A 15,371-nucleotide genomic window follows, 5' to 3' on the forward strand; every position below is an offset into this window, starting at 1 on the left:
GGCATGGCACCTGTAATCCCCGCACTTTGGGAGGCCAAGGCGGGCAGATCACGTGGTCAGGAGTTTGAGACCACCAGCCTGACCAACATGGTGAAACCCCGCCTCTACTAAAAATACAAAAATTAGCCGGGCATGGTGGTGTGCACCTGTAATGCCTGCTACTCAGGAGGCTGAGGCAGGAGAACTGCTTGAACCCGGGAGGCAGAGGTTGCAGTGAGCAGAGATCACACCACTGCACTCTAGCCTGGGTGATAGAGTGAGACTGTGTCTCAAAAAAAAAAAAAAAAAAGAATCATAAGCATTGGTGTGCAAGAAAGGGGAGCTTCTGAAGTACCCATCTCATGTCCAGAACTCAGAAAAGGATTCGCTCTCAATAGTTGAATGTCCAAATGTAAGGACCCCTGAGCATCCCACCAGTCCTTGTTCCACAATAGGAGGTTAAGGGGGACCCCACCAGCAGCACCTGGGTCCCCATTGAAGCAAGCAGTCTGTTCCCCATTGGCAGACGCAGTCGCCTAGGAACCATCCTTTGCAGGGGTACACTATGGGCAAAGCCACACTAGTGGGGATATGGGAATATACAAAATGGCTATTTACAGCCAGAGATATAAACAAGGCTCAAGGAACTATCAGGTTGGAACCAGATAGCTGAGCAATCTCTTTCACCTGAGCACATATACAGGAGGATGATACTATTGCAGTCTGTTTAGGGAGTGGCAGGAGTAGAAATGAATCATTATGAAGATCAAGTAACTCAGAGATGACCTCTGCCATGTTAAGGGAGCTAAAGATATTTATCCCACTGCTATAGTTGGACTTTATTTTTATTTTATTTTTGAGACGGAGTTTCATTCTTGTTGCCCAGGCTGGAGTGCAATAGCGCGATCTCCGCTCACTGCAACTTCCACCTCCTCAGTTCAAGTGATTCTCCTGCCTCAGTCTCCCGAATAGCTGGGAATACAGGCGCCTACCACCACACCCAGCTAATTTTTTTTGTATTTTTAGTAGAGACAGGGCTTCCCCATGTTGGCCAGGCTGGTCTCGAACTCCTGACCTCAGGTGATCCACCCTCCTCGGCCTCCCAAAGTGCTGGGATTACAGGCGTGAGCCACTGCGCCCGGCCTTTTATTTTTATTTTATTTTACTATTATTAGTTTTTGAGACAGGGTCTCTCTTTGTCACCCAGGCTGGAGTGCAGTGGCATGACAGTGGCTCAGTGCAACCGTGACCTCCTGGGCTCAAGCAGTCCTCCCACCTCAGCCTCCTGAGTAGCTGGGACCACAGAAACATGCCAACACACCCGATTAATTTTTTGTATTTTTTGTACAGACAGTATCGCCATGTTGCCCAGGCTGGTCTCGAACTCCTGAGCTCAAGCTATCCTCCCGCCTCAGCCTCCCAAAGTGCTGAGATTCCATGTGTGAGCCACTGCACCAGGCCTAGTTGGATTTTAAAAGGAAGAGTTAAAAACCTAAAGTGAAAATTAGCTAGGCATGGTGGTGTGTACCTGTAATCCTAGCTGTTTGGGAGGCTGAGGCAGGAGAATCCCTTGAGCCCGAGAGGTTGAGGCTGCAGTGAGCCGTGATCGCGCCACTGCACTCCAGCCTGGGCAACAGAGTGAGACCCTGTCTCAAAAACAAACAACAACGACATCCACAACAACAAAACAAAACCTAAAGTGGAAGCGGATTTGGTTTCTAAAAGCCACAGGCTGGTAAAGAAAAGAGGCTTATTCTGGGAAGAAAGGTCAGAGTCTTTGGATTTCTTCCTCCCTCCCACCACATTCCAGGAGAGAGTTTTCAGTTCATTGGCAGGTATATTTCACAACACCCTTGGGGGCAGGAAAAAAACAGCCATTTATTTTTGGAGTTCAGGACGGAATAATTCTGGAATGGATTTATTCACATAATCAGGGTTAGACTTGCCTAATTCATGTAGACTAAAGGGTAGTAACGCGAAAGACTTCATTCCTCCCATGGGAAAATCTCTGAGCATTCCAGGGCATTCTGTGGGAAGAGCAGAAATTCCAGGGCATTCTGTGGGAAGAGCAGAAAGCTCCAGACCCGTACAGGGTAAAGCTCTTCTCAGGCTGGCGACAGTGAAACTGTGGGCAGAGCATAGTCTGGAGTCACGGGCTTCACAGAGAGGGGATCTGGGGAGGGGTCCCATGCATGGCTCAGAAGGTCCTGGGTGGATTCGTCGTCCAGGGTCAAGATGGAAGAAAGGTCCCAGCTGCATAAACGGTCAAGAAAAGATTGGGAGCAGTACAGATTGACTGGAAAATATATAAGAAAAATCTATTTTTTTTTTTTAAATAAGTTTTCACTTTGTCACCCAGGCTGGAGTGCAGTGATGTGATCTCAGCTCACTGCAGCCTCGACCTCCCAAGTTTAAAGTGATCCTACTACCTCAGCTTCCTAAGTAGCTGGGACTACAGATGTGCACCACCACACCCCGCAATTTTTTTTTTTTTTTTTTTTTTTTAGAGATGGGGTTTTGCCACGTTGGCCAGGCTGGCCTCGAACTCCTAAGCTCAAGAAATTCACCCACTTTGGCCTTCCAAAGTGCTGGGATACAGGCATGAGCTGCTGCGCCCAGCCAATCTTTTTTTTAAACAGTAAATCTGAGCCAGGCATGGTGGCTGATGCCTATAATTCCAGCACTTGAGCCTGGGCAATGCAGTGAGACCCCATCTCTATTAATTTTAAAAATAATTTATAAAAAGAAATAAAATTTAAAAAGAATAGTATGGTCAGATGTGGTGGCTCACGCCTATAATCCCAGCACTTTGGGAGGCTGAGGCAGGAGGATCACTTGAGGCCAGGAGTTCAAGACCAGCCTGGGTAACATAGGGAGACCTCGTCTCGTCTCTAAAACAAAAGAAAAATAGTAAATGTGAAAATGCCAGATACTGGTGAGGATATGGGGAAATGAGTACTCTTTTTTTTTTTTTTTTTTTGAGACAGGGTCTTTTTATTTTATTTTATTTTATTTTTGAGGCAGAGTCTTGCTCTGTTGCCCAGGCTGGAGTGCAGTAGCACGATCTTGGCTCACTGCAAGCTCCACCTCCCAGGTTCACGCCTCAGCCTCCCGAGTAGCTGGGACTACAAGCGCCTGCCACCACCCCCGGCTATTTTTTTTTTTTTTTTTTTTTTGTATTTTTAGTAGAGACGGGGTTTCACCGTGTTAGCCAGTATGGTCTCGATCTCCTGTCCTCGTGATCCGCCCACCTCGGCCTCCCAAAGTGCTGGGATTACACGCTTGAGCCACTGCGCCTGGCCAAGAGACAGGGTTTTACTCCGTTGCCCAGGCTGGACTGCAGAGGCACAATCTGGGCTCACTGCACCCTCGACAAACCTGGGTTCAGGGGCCGGGCACGGTGGCTCATGCCTGTAATCCCAGCACTTTGGGAGGCCGAGGCGGGCAGATCATGAGGTCAGGAGATCAAGACCATCCTAGCTAACACGGTGAAACCCTGTCTCTATTAAGAATACAAAAAATTACCCAGGCATGGTGGCACGTGCCTGTAATCCCAGCTAATTGGGAGGCTGAGGCAGGAGAATCGCTTGATCCCAGAAGGTGGAGGTTGCAGTGAGCCGAGATCGTGCCACTGCACTCCAGCCTGGGTGATAGAGTGAGACTCTGTCTCAAAAAAAAAAAAAAAAAAAACCTGGGCTCAGGTGATCTTCCCACCTCAGCCTCCAAAGTAGCTGGGACTACAGGCACTCACCACCATGTCTGAGTAATTTTCGTATTTTTTGTAGAGATGGGGTTTCGCCATATTGCCCAGGCTGGTCTCAAACTCCTGAGCCAAAGTGATCTGCCCACCTCGGCCTCCCAAAGTGCTGGGATTACAGGCCTCAGCCACCGCGACTAGCCTGAAATGACATTGTTGTCGGTAGGTACTTTGGGAGCACGTAGCAATACCTGGTAATGCTAGAGGTGTGTGCATGTGCTCTTCAGAGTTCCTTACCTAGGCTTTTGGAACAGGTGTTCAAGAAAACAAGTACAAAGATATTTACTGGAGCACTGTATGCAATTGCAAAAAAAGTTAAAACAACCTAATTTTCTCTCAGCAAAAGAAAGGACAAAATGAACCCAAACTTGCTCAAGGTGGTATTCTATGCTGCAGTTAAAATGAATGAACAAGATCTTCATTTTTGGCTGGGCACAGTGGCTCACACCTGTAATCCCAGCACTTTGGGAGGCCCCGAGGTGGGTGGATCACGAGGTCAGGAGCTCAAGACCAGCCTGGCCAAGATGGTGAAACCTGGTCTGTCCTAAAAATACAAAAATTAGCTGGGTGTGGTGGTGTGCGCCTGTAATCCCAGCTACTCGGGAGGCTGAGGGAGGAGAATCACTTGAACCTGGGAGGTGGAGGTTGCAGTGAGCCAAGATCGCACCATTGCGTACCAGCCTGGGTGACAGAGCAAGACTCCATCTCAAAACAAACAAAAACATATTGAGTTTAAGAAGCAAAAGTTGGGCCAGGTGCGGTGGTTCACGTCTGTAATCCCAGCGCTTTGGGAGGCTGAGGCGGGCAGATCACCTGAGGTCGGGAGTTCGAGACCAGCCTGACCAACATGGAGAAACCCTGTCTCTACTAAAAATACAAAAAATTAGCCAGGCGTGGTGGTGGGCACCTGTAATCCCAGCTACTGGGGCGGCTGAGACGGGAGAATTACTTGAACCTGGGAGGTGGAGATTGAGGTGAGCTGAGATCACGCCATTGTACTCCAGCCTGGGCAACAGAGCAAAACTCCTCAAAAAAAAAAAAAAGAAGCAAAAGTTGGCCGGGCACGGTGGCTCACGCCTGAAATCCCAGCACTTTGGGAGGCCGAGGCAAGCGGATCGCTTGAGCTCGGGGGTTTGAGACCAGCCTAGACAACATGGTGAAACACCATCTCTACAAAATATACAAAAATTAGCCAGGCATGGTGGCTTGTGCCTTTCTTTCATTTTAGAGATGAGATGAGGTCTCCCTATGTTACCCAGGCTGGTCTTGAACTCCTGGCCTCAAGTGATCCTCCTGCCTCAGCCTCTTGGGAGGCTGTGGCAGGAGAATCGCTTGAACCTGAGAGGTGGAGGTTGCAGTGAGCCAAGGTAGCGCCACTGCACTCCAGCCTGAGTGACAGAGTGAGACTCCTCTGTCTAAAAAAAAAAAGAAAGAAGAAAAAAAGGAAGCATAAGTTGCAAAATGGTACACATAGTAATTCCATTTACATAAATTTCCAAAACACATACACAAAATAGTAAGTTCTGTTTAGAAAGACATTTATAATATGTAGTAAAACAACAACAAAAAAACATACATGGGGTGATTTACATACATGGGGGTGATTTACACCTACCTCAGGATAATGGTCACCTCTGGGGAGAGAGGGAGAGAATAGCCATAGAGGGCTTTAGCTATTTCTGTAAAGCTTTATTTCTTTTTAAAAAATCTGAAGAAGGCCAAGCACTGTGGCTCACGCCTGTAATCCTAGCACTTTGGAAGGCAGAGGCAGACAGATTGCCTTAGCTCAGGAGTTCGCGACCAGCCTGGCCAACATGGTGAAACCCTGTCTCTACTAAAAATACAAAAATTAGCCGGGCGTGGTGGTGCTTGCTTATAGTTCCAGCTACTAGGGAGGCTGAGGCAGGAGGATCTCTTGAACCTGGGAGGTGGAGGTTGCAGTGAGCTGAGATTGCGCCACTGTACTCCAGCCTGGGCAACAGAGTGAGACTCCGTCTCAAAAAAAAAAAAAAAAAAAAAAAAAACTGAAGAAAATGAGGCAAAATATTAATATATGTTTAATCTTAGTGGTATACACATATGTGTTTATGATATTTCATTTTATATTTGTGCTGGGCTGAATAGTGGCACCTCCAGAAATGTCCACCCACTATCTTAATTCTCAGAACCTTCATGTCGTAAAGGAAACTTTGCAGATGTGATTATATGTCTTGAGATGGGGAGATTATCCTGAATTTTCTTTTTTTTTTTTTGAGATGGAGTCTCGCTCTGTCGCCCAGGCTGCAGTGCAGTGGCGCAATCTCGGCTCACTGCCAGCTCCGCCTCCCGGGTTCACGCCATTCTCCTGCCTCAGCCTCTCCGAGTAGCTGGGACTACAGGCGCCCGCCACCACGCCCGGCTAATTTTTTTGTATTTTTTAGTAGAGACGGGGTTTCACCGTGGTCTCGATCTCCTGACCTCATGATCCGCCCGCCTCGGCCTCCCAAAGTGCTGGGATTACAAGCGTGAGCCACCACGCCCGGCCTAATCCTGAATTTTCTGAGTGGATCCAACATCATCACAAGGTTCCTTGTAAGAGGGAGGCAGGAAGGTCAAAGTCAGAGAGCGGAAATGTGACAACAGAAGTGGAAGTTGGGGTAATGTGCTTTGAAGATGCGGGAAGGGACCACGAGCCAGGGAATACAGACAGTTCCTAGAAGCTGGAAGAGACAAGGAAACAGATTCTTCCCTGAGACCTCCAGAAAAAACATGGCCCTGTCAACACCTTCATTGTAGCCTCTTTTTTCTTTTTTTGTCACTCCCAGGCTGGAGTGCAGCGGCACAATCTCAGCTCACTGCAGCCTTGACCTCCCGGGCTCAAGTGATCCTCCCACCTCAGCCTCCCAAAGTGCTGGGATTCCTGGCGTGAGCCACCATCCCCAGCCCTTCATTGTAGACTTCTGACCTCCAGAAATGTACTAGAATAAATAAATTTGCATTGTTTTAAGTCACTAAATTTGTGGGAATTAGTTACAACAGCAATAGGAATCTAATCCAGGACTTCTGGGAATGTTTCATCATTTTAACTTTTTGTTTGTTTTTCTTGTATGACGTTATGTTGTGAGAGGCCTGAGTCCTGTCTGTTGATATCTTCCTGTTCCTCCTCCTTCAGGGGAGGTGGGGAGCTGTTCAGGGGCCCTTCTCAACCAGCCGTACCACGAATACATCATGAGACTTCCGTGCGAAAGACAGAGCCATATGCCCATCTCAGGGGGCCCTGGGGTTTCTGGAAGACCTGGTTGTCAGAAAATGTTTGGGGGCTGGGGTGAGCTGCACTAGGGGAACCTCTGGAACTGGTCCCTTTTTCCCTGGAAGGTGGAGCTGCCAGAAGCTCACAGAAGGCTGAGGGTGACAGTTTGCAGAGACGAGCTTTGAGGCTCTGAAAGGAGTGCACCTGGAACACTCTCCTTACCCTCTTTATCCATCTCCTGAAAAGGCTGCACGAACTGCCCGGGGGCTGGCCAGTGTGGAGAAGATTTGCCTGGAAAGGGAGGTGCTGGATGTCAGACAGGCAGGTCCTCCTCCACCACCAGAGCAGCTCAGCAGTGAGGGTGGCAGCACAGTGCTCACAGGCACTGACACCCCACACTCAGGGCAGTGCTCTCCCGGGCTCCATCTGAGAGCTGAGCTGGTGAAGCTGTGAGGTACTCAGCCAACAGCACCCACTCACTGAAGTTGGGCTTGAGAAGAGAAGGAAGCTGATAGGAGAGGAGGGTTAAAAGGCATGTGAGAACCCAGAAAAAATTATGTTCAGAGGAAAACACCAGTGCATATTTCTATGCGTGCACATGTGGGTGTGTGAGTGTGTGTGTGCACGCAGGCATGTATGTAGAGGCTACAAATTAGAAAGCAGTGTGTCTGCGTCTGTGTTTCTGTGTGCGTGTAGAGATCAAGGGTAAGGGTAAAGAGACAGTGTGATGGGGTGTGTGTGTGTGTGTGTGTGTGTGTGTATGGGTTACAAATAAGCAGCATGCTTGTGTGTGTGTGTGCGCCTGTGTGTGTGTGCACGTGTGCACGCACGCAGGCATGTGTAAGTATTTCTTGACCAGCCTGGAGACTCTGAGAGTATAATAGCATAGGCCCCAGGGGAGGAGGGCCAGGACGAGGAGAACGGGAGTGGAAAATGGCAGGACTAACACACATGTAGGGAAGAAGTAGAGGAAACAACTGACTCTCTGGCCAAAGCATGAAAGGCCTGGCCGGCACGGTGGCTCACACCTGTAATCCCGCACTTGAGCCCAGGAGTTCGAGACCAGCCTGGGCAACACTGCCAAACCCTGTCTCAACAAACAATACAAAAACCAGCGGGGCATGGTGGTGTATGCCTGTAGTCCCAGCTACTCAGGAGGCTGAGGCAGGAGGATCTCTTGAGCCCCGGAGGTCGAGACTGCAGTGAGCCAAGGACGAGGCTGCAGTGAGCTGAGATGGCACCACTGCACTCCAACCTGGACGACAGAGAGAGACTGTGTCTCAAAATTAAATAGAGAGAGAGAGAGACAGACAGAGAGAAAAAGAGAAAGAAAAGAAAAGAGAAAGAGAAAGAAAGAGAGAGAAAGAAAGAAAGAAGAAAGAAAAAGAAAGAAAGAAAGAAAAAGAGAAAGAAAGAAAGAAAAAGAGAAAGAAAGAAAGAGAAAGAAAGAAAAAGGAGGGAGGGAGGGAGGGGAGGGAAGGGGAAGGGGAAGGGGAGGGGAGGGGGAAGGGGAGGGGGGGGAGAAAGGGGAGGGGAGGAGAAAGGGCAGGGGAGGGGAAAGGGGAGGGGAGGGGAAAGGGGAGGGGAGGGGAAAGGGGAGGGGAGGGGAAAGGGGAGGGGAGAGGAAAGGGGAGGGGAGGGGAGGGGAGGGGAGGGGACTGCTAGGCCTGCAAGCCCGAGCTGGGCTTGGCTGGGCACGGGGCCCATCCTGAGGCACCATGTTACAGGGTAGGGTGAAGAGATAGAGAGAAACAGGGCAGTTCCTAACCCTAGGCCAGGGCCAATCTGCTTTCATGTCAACCCTGAGGATGAAGCCATCCTGCTGGAGACAGGAGAGCTGACAGGTGACCCGCCTGGGCCGTACTAGGGAGTGAGAGGAGGGAATTGAGTGACGTTGCAAAGGAAAGCTCGGTGACCTGGCAGCTTTTCCATAAAAGGTTGTTCTCCAGGTTGCCTTTCCTCATGGCAGTGGGGTCTCTCACAGGCAGATCCCACGAGATCTGTGCCCTGGGAAAACCCAGGACAGCCCAACTCCACGGTGACAGCCACGTGGGTAAGGGCCTGAATCCTGACTCAGCCTGTCCACTCCGTCCTCTTCAGCAGAGACCTCCTCACCCCAGACACCTGGCTCAGCATCAGGGGTCTGGTTACCTGCAGTCCCACCTCCAGGCCGCTCCTCAAGAGCCCCTCGCCCATTCATCCTGCCAACTGCTCTCCTTACAGCATCCGCTCCCACCTCCCTGGCCTCATTCCAAGGTCCCACACACCTCAGAGCACGAGGCTTTAGGGAAGACTCTGTCCACAGGAGACTGCAGAGCCAGGGAGGGGCTGGGTGAAGCCTCAGACTTGCCTGGCTCAGAATATTTATCAACTGCATTTTTTATTAAGACAATAAAATATGCAATAACATTCTGGCACAGGAGGTGCAGGATTTAAGTAAATGTAACATAAAACAGGCCCAGGAGAATTGGGTATATAGTCAAGAAACACGAGAAAATTACAAATCATTTTTTTCTTTTTGTTTTAGCAACAATACTGCAATGAACATTTTTGTTGCTGCATTTTGGACGTCTTAAATATTCCTTCCAGAATAATTTCTAGGGGTGGAAATGACCGGTCAAAAGGAATTGGTAATTTAAAGGCTTAATTTTCCTCCAAAAATGCTCTTCCCATTTTATGCATTCTTAGAAGTAATTAGTGAGAAAGCCTCTTCTCTAAGTGATACTCATTTGCCAATCTGATAGGTGAAAGGAGAAATGTTATCTCAAATCGTTTTACTTTGCCTTGTGTGGAGTATTAAAGAGGCTGAAGATTTTCTTCTTTTATTAACCATCTGGTTAATCTGCCAGCTCACACATTCTCCTTGGTGCCCTATTCTTTTTTTTTTTTTTTTTTTTTCTGGAGACGGAGTTTTGTTCTTGTTGCCCAGGCTAGAGTGCAATGGCACAGTGTTGGCTCACTGCAACCTTCACCTCCTGGGTTCAAGCAATTCTCTTGCCTCAGCCTCCAGAGTAGCTGGGATTACAGGTGCCTACCACCACGCCAGGCTAATTTTTGTATTTTTAGTAGAGATGGGGTTTTGCCATGTTGGCTTGACTGGTCTTGAACTCCTTACCTCAGGTGATCCGCCCCCCTCGGCCTCCCAAAGTGCTGGGATTATAGGTGTGAGCCACTGTGCCTGGCTGGTGCCCTATTTTTTTTTCTTTCTTTTTTTTTTTTTGAGATGGAGTTTTGCTCTTGTTGCCCAGGCTGAAGTGCAATGGCGTGCTCTCGGCTCACTGCAACCTCCGCTTCCCGGGTTCAAGTAATTCTCCTGCCTCAGCCTCCAGAGTAGCTGGAATTATAGGCACCCGCCACCATGCCCGGCTAATTTTTGTATTTTAGTAAAGACGGGGTTTCACCATGTTGACCAGCCTGGTCTCAAACTCCTGACCTCAGGTGATCCACCCACTTCGGCCTCCGAAAGTGCTGAAATTATAGGCATGAGCCACCGCGCCTGGCCCCTATTCTTTAAAAAAGCCCCTTCTAGGCTGGGCACAGTGGCTCATGCTTGTAATCCGAGCACTTTGGGAGGCCAAGGCAGGCGGATCATCTGAGGTGAGGAGTTCAAGACATGCCTGGCCAACATGGTGAAACCCTGTCTTTACTGAAAATACAAAAAATTAGCCGGGCATTGTGGCAGATGCCTGTAATCCCAGCTACTTGGGAGGCTGAGGCAGGAGAATCGCTTGAACCTGGGAGGCAGAGGTTGCGGTGAGCTGAGACTGTACCGTTGCACTCCAGCCTGAGCAACAAGAGTGAAAATCCATCTCAAATTTAAAAAAAAAAAAAAAGGCTGGGCATGGTGGCTCACGCCTGTAATCCCAGCACTTTGGGAGGCTGAGGCAGGTGGATCACGAGGTCAGGAGTTCAAGACCAGTCTGGCCAAAAGAGTGAAACCCCGTCTCTAGTAAAAATACAAAAAAAAAAAAATTAGCAGGGCATGGTGGTGTAAGCCTATAATCCCAGCTACTGCTGAGGCTGAGGCAGGAGAATTGCATGAACCCGGGAAGCGGAGGTTGCAGTTAGCTAAGATCGCACCACTGCACTCCAGCCTGGGCGACAGAACGAGACTCCATCTCAAAAAAAAAAAAAAAAATTAAAAATTAAAACTGGGCCGGGCGTGGTGGCTCACGCCTGTAATCCCAACACTTTGGGAAGCCAAAACAGGAGGACCACTTGAGCCCAGGAGTTTGAGACCAGCCTGGGCAACATAGTGAAACCCCGTTTCTACAAAAAATAGAAAAATTCGCAGGCCGGGCGCGGTGGCTCACGCCTGTAATTCCAGCACTTTGGGAGGCCGAGGCGGGCGGATCACGAGGTCAGGAAATTGAGACCATCCTGGCTAACACGGTGAAACTCCGTCTCTACTAAAAATACAAAAAATTAGCCAGGCGCGGCAGCGGGCACGGCCGCGGGCGCCTGTAGTCTCAGCTACTCGAGAGGCTGAGGCAGGAGAATGGCGTGAACCCGGGAGGCGGAGCTTGCAGTGAGCCTAGATAGCGCCACTGCAGTCTGGCCTCGGCGAAAGAGCAAGACTCTGTCTCAAAAATAAATAAATAAAAAAATTCACCAGGTGTGGTAGCCCCAGCAACTCAGAAGGCTGAGGCAGGAGGATCATTTAAGCCTGGGAGGTTGAGGCCGCAGTGAGCTGAGATCACATCACTGCACTCCAGCCTGGGTGACCAAGTGAGACCCTGTCTCAAAAATTAAATTAAATTAAAATTAAGTCCGGGCCTGGTGGCTCACACCTGTAATCCCAGCACTTTGGGAGGCTGAGGCGGGCAGATCACTTGAGGCCAGGAGTTCAAGACCAGCCTGGGCAACATAAGGAGATCCCCATGTCTACAAAAATTTAAAAATTAGCCAGGTGTGGTGCTGTACACCTGTGGTCCCAGCGACTTGGGAGGCTGAGGTGGGAGGATTGCTTGGGCCCAGGAGGTGGAGGCTGCAGTGAGCTAAGACTACACCACTGCACTCCAGCCTGGGTGACAGAGCAAGACCTCTCTCAAAAAAAAAAAAATTAATTAAAAATATCTAGTGGAGTTTTGGTTTATTTCCATCTTTGGCACGGCACTGATTAATCTTTTCAGGTAAAATCAGAGAGAATAGAAAGAAAAGTTGAGGGAGGGAAGGAAGGAATTTGATCTTTGGGAGGAGGGGCTGAGTGTGACTTGGCAAGAGGAGGCATCCAAGGGCAGAAACGCCAGAGGGAAGGGGCGAAGGGCGCAGAACCAAGGAACTTCCAGAGGCTGACATCTCCCAGTGGGGTCCACAGAGGTCCCTATTCACTCAGGGTCATTGCTCCAGGGAGGGAAGGAAGTGGGGGAGGAGGGGAAAAGAGGATGGAAGGGGGAAAGATCTGCATGGCCATGTGTAGCCCCGAAGGTGTCCCTAGGTCAGTTCTGTGGGGTGACAGCACTGGAGAGGCCTGCCATAGCCTCTGGAAACCAGATTATCTCACCCAAACCAACACAGGCTTGGAAACATCCCAAAAAGGGGACAGAGTTGATGGAGCTCAGGACACACCACCCCAAAATATGGCACCTCAGCATCTGGAAAACCCTAGAAGCAGAAAGGGCTCTCTCACCCTCATCTCACCCTGCTCCTCTAAAGCAGCTCTTAAGAGTCTCATTCCCAGGCCGGGCACAGTGGCTCATGCTTGTAATCCCAGCACTTTGGGAGGCCGAGGCGGGCAGATCACGAGGTCAGGAGATCGAGACCACGGTGAAACCCTGTCTCTACTAAAAAAATACAAAAAATTAGCCAGGTGGTGGCGGGCGCCTGTAGTCCCAGCTACTTGGAGAGGCTGAGGCAGGAGAATGGTGTGAACCCGGGAGGCAGAGCTTGCAGTGAGCCGAGATTGCGCCACTGCACTCCAGCCTGGGCGACAGAGCAAGACTCCGTCTCAAAAAAAAAAAAGAGTCTCATTCCCGAGATGCCCTCCAGATACCCGGAGGAGAGGAACAGCCTTATCTCCAAAGACACAGGGACACAGACAAGACTCTGAACAAACAGGCCTTGCTAAGTCTCATGCACCTCCCCCCTCCACCAGTTTACTGCCATTAGATCATATTTATTTATCAAACCAAACTTCTCCACGACTATACACTTCATCATCAAACCTAACAAAAAATACACAGGTTGGCCGGGTGCGGTGGCTCACGCCTGTAATCGCAGCACTTTGGGAGGCTGAGGTGGGTGGATCACAAGGTCAGGTGATCGAGACCAGCCTGGCCAAAATGGTGAAACCCCACCTCTACTAAAAATACAAAAGCTAGCCGAGCGCGGTGGCGGGCGCCTGTAATGGCAGCTACTTAGGAAGCTGAGGCAGGAGAATCGCTGAACCCAGGAGGTGGAGGTTGCAGTGAGCCCAGATCGCACCACTGCACTCTAGCCTGGGTGACAGAGCAAGAATCGTCTCAAAAAAAAAAAAAAAAAAAAAAAAAATGCACAGGTTCGGCTGGGCACAGTGGCTCATGCCTGTCATCTCAAGACTTTGGGAGGCTGAGGTGGAAAGACTGCTTGAGCCCAGGAGTTTGAGACCAGCCTGGGTAACAATATGAGACCTCATCTCTACAGAAAAAGTTAGCCAGGCATAGTGGCGCCTGCCTGTAGGGCCAACTACTAGGGAGGCTGAGGTGGGAGAATCGCTTGAGCCTGGGAAGTGGAGGCTACAGTGAGCCATGACTGTGCCACTACACTCCAGCCTGGGCAACAGAGCAAGACCCTATCTATATACATGCACACACACACACACACACACACACACTCACACACACACATAATTTAAAGTGATTACTTAAGTGAGGACAGCTGCCTGATAGATTCATACCCAAGCAATGTTGGATACGAGTTCTTTGACCTTTGATAGACGCGGGTTTTTGTTTTATTTATTTATTTATTTATTTTTGAGACAGCCTTTCTCTGCCGCCCAGGCTAGAGCACAGTGGTGCCATGTCAGCTCACTGCAACCTCCACCTCCCAGGCTCCAGCAATTCTCATGCCTCAGCGTTTTGAGTAGCTGGGATTACAGGCATGCACCACCACACCCAGCTAATATTTTGTATTTTTAGTAGAGATGGGTTTTTACCATGTTGGCCAGGCTGGTCTGGAACTCCTGGCCTCAAATTGATCTCCCCGCCTTAGCCTCCCAAAGTTCTGGGATTACAAGCGTAAGCCATCATGCCCGGCCTGCTGGCTCATTTTAATGTCACTCTGGGCCTGATAACTGAAAAGGACTCAGATTCCTCAGATAAAAGCTATTTTCTTCTCTCACCTGTTTCTTTGGGTTTTCATTTACAAAGTTTCCTGTGTCATGTAAAACTTATATTAAATAAATGTGAGGCCAGGGCAGCCTCACATTCTCTGCCTCAGCCTTCCGAGTAACTGGGATTACAGGCGCCCGCCACCACGCCCAGCTAATTTTTTTTTTTTTTTTTTTTTTGAAACGGAGTTTTGCTCTTGTTGCTCAGGCTGGAGTGCAATGGCGTGATCTTGTCTCACCGCAACCTCCACCACCTGGATTCAAGCGATTCTTCTGCCTCAGCCTCCCGAGTAGCTGGGATTACCGGCATGCGCTACCACGTCCCGCTAATTTTGTATTTTTAGTAGAGACGGGGTTTCTCCATGTTGGTCAGGCTGGTCTCAAACTCCCGACCTCAGGTGGTCCACCTGCCTCGGCCTCCCAAAGTGCTGGGATTACAGGTGTGAGCCACTGCGCTCGGCCTATTTTTTTCTTTTTTTTTTTTTTTTGAGACAGAGTCTCGCTCTTTCACCCAGGCTGGAGTGCAGTGGTGCGATCCTGGCTTACTGCAGGCTCCACCCCCCGGGGTTCACGCCATTCTCCTGCCTCAGCCTCCCGCGTAGCTGGGACTACAGGCGCCTGCCACCTCGCCCGGCTAATTTTTTGTATTTTTAGTAGAGACGGGGTTTCACCGTGTTAGCCAGGATGGTCTTGATCTCCTGACCTCGTGATCCACCCACCTCGGCCTCCCAAAGTGCTGGGATTACAGGCGTGAGCCACTGCACCCGGCCTTTTTTTCTATTTTTAGTAGAGACCGGGTTTCACCATCTTGTCCAGGCTGGTCTTGAACTCCTGACCTCCTGATCCACCTGCCTCGGCCTCCCAAAGTGTTGGGATTACAGGCGTGAGCCACTGCGCCTGGCCCATTGTATGCTCTCAAGGTACCAAAGTTCTGGCAGTGTTTGGTTTTTGTTTACCAAGTTAGAATTTTAAGAATTGCTGTAGCCGGGCACGGTGGCTCACACTTGTAATCCCAGCACTTTGGGAGGCCAAGGCGGGCAGATCACGAGGTCAGGAGATCGAGACCACGGTGAAACCCCGTCTCTACTAAAAATACAAAA

The sequence above is a fragment of the Nomascus leucogenys genome, chromosome 22a (assembly GCF_006542625.1).
Source record: "Nomascus leucogenys isolate Asia chromosome 22a, Asia_NLE_v1, whole genome shotgun sequence".
Taxonomy (NCBI): Eukaryota; Metazoa; Chordata; class Mammalia; order Primates; family Hylobatidae; genus Nomascus; species Nomascus leucogenys.